The sequence below is a fragment of the Wasmannia auropunctata genome, unplaced genomic scaffold (assembly GCF_000956235.1).
Source record: "Wasmannia auropunctata unplaced genomic scaffold, wasmannia.A_1.0 LD336029.1, whole genome shotgun sequence".
NCBI lineage: Eukaryota > Metazoa > Arthropoda > Insecta > Hymenoptera > Formicidae > Wasmannia > Wasmannia auropunctata.
The window spans coordinates 847-3,048 of record NW_012026861.1 but is presented as its reverse complement, the minus strand read 5'-3'; positions in this window follow the sequence as shown (position 1 = coordinate 3,048).

The following is a 2,202-nucleotide window of genomic DNA, read 5'->3' as shown; positions in this document are numbered from 1 at the left end:
ATTTATAAATATCGAAAAATTGAGAAAAAAAATTAAAAATTAAAAAATTAAAAAAGAAGAATGCTAAACAGATAACTGTGTCTCTACATGGTGAATCCAGAAAAAAATAAATTATTATAACTAATTGTGATCAGTATTATAAATTATGATTGATACTATAATTATGATTACGGAAAATAAATTACAATTTTTTTAACATAAAACTAGTTATAACTCGGAAACGGCTTATTTCCGGACCTATGTTTATATGTATAACTTTTTTTCTTTCTTTTTGGATCCCGAATCATCTCCCGAAGTATTGCAAGCGATTTACTGGACACCCTGTGTATATATAATATATATATATATATGCACATAACAAAAAATTTATATAAATTCCAATATTGTTTTAAAATAAAAATTATAAACAATTTCTAACTATTGAACATACATTATATTAAAAATATTATAATAACAAAAACTTCATATAATTCTAATATATTATTTAAAAAAAACAATTATATATGATTTTCAACCATTATAAATACATTATATTAACCTAAAATAAATGATAGAGTAATTCTCAAAAAGTATTTGCATTAATATTTCTAAAACATTTTTACAATTCTTTTAAAAAAAGGCATGACATCGATACTTGCATATTTCGAAATGTATTGTTGTCACTTTTCCACGAAGTTAATTGTGTATGAAAATACTGAACAATTAAGAGCAACGTAAAGCTGGAACTACATATATATATTTTTTGAAAGATAGTATTTCGTACAACAAGTATAACCATATATTTGTTTTCATTTTCTTTAGAAAGTAATCAAACGTGTGTACATCGATGTTGTAATGCTAGTGCGTGTTCGATAAATTCTATGTCATTACATAACATTTTCAAAATATGTACAATGTACAATATTATTTAAAAATCAAAAGAGAAAAATAATGCCTATTAGGCCATCACAGTAATTAGAGCGTGAAGAAACTTTACTAAATCAAAGGTCGAATCGAAAAGTATGTAATATTTGCAGTTTTTATTCTATTAATAAAATTTATATTCTTTACACTTTAATTATTGCGATAGCTTTAATAAGCAATATTTTTATCATTTAATTTATTATTTTGGAGCCTTTGAATTTTTTTAATTATTTGAAAATGTGTGGAAATTACACATGAAATTGAGGTTTCTAAATGTTATTTTAACGTTTCTTGTTTACTAAGTTATTACTCATATGCACACAAATATTCCATTACACTACACAATAACCATTAATCTGGTGCCATTGCAACGATCATTAATACTGAGATATCTAATCAACATAATAATACAATTTTTTCTTAAACGTAGTTCATAAAAAAAAATCTCTGACATAGAAAACTCGGAGGCTTGCATATAATATCGTAAAAAGCAAATACAAATTTTCAAAAATGAAATCTCTCACTTAGAAGTTTCGAGGGCATATGATTTCGTAAAAAGCAAATACAAATATCTAAAAAAGAAATCTGTCACTTAGAAGACTTGGAGACTTGCATATAATTCCGTAAAAAGCAATAAACATGTATAAAAAAAAATTACTCACTTAGAAGTCTCGTGGGCGCGAATACAATTTTGTATAAAGCAAATCCAAATTTCTAAAAAAGATATTTCTGACTTAGAAGACACGGGATTTGCATGTAATTTTGTAAGAAGCAAATACAAATTCCTAAAAAAGAAATCTCTGACTTAGAAGCCTCGGAGACTTGCACATAATTTCGTAAAAATCAAATACAAATTTCTAAAAAAGAAATCTCTGACTTAGAAGACTAAAGGGACTTGCATATAATTTCATAAAAAGCAATAAATATTTCTAAAAAAGAAATCTCTCACTTAGAAATCACGTGAGCGCGCATATCATTTCGTAAAAAGCAAGTACAAATTTCTAAAAATGAAACTCTAGAAGATTCAAAGACTTGCACATAATTTTGTAAAAAGCAAATACAAATTTCTAAAAAAGAAATGTCTCACTTAGGAGACTCGTTGGCGCGCATATAATTTTGTAAATAGCAAATACAAATTTTTAAAAAAGATATCTCTGATTTAAAAGACACGGGATTTGCATATAATTTTGTAAAAAGCAAATACAAATTTCTAAAAAAGAAATCTCTGACTTCTCTGAATCCTCGGGGACTTACACATAATTTCGTAAAAAGCAAATACAAATTTTTAAAAATAAATCT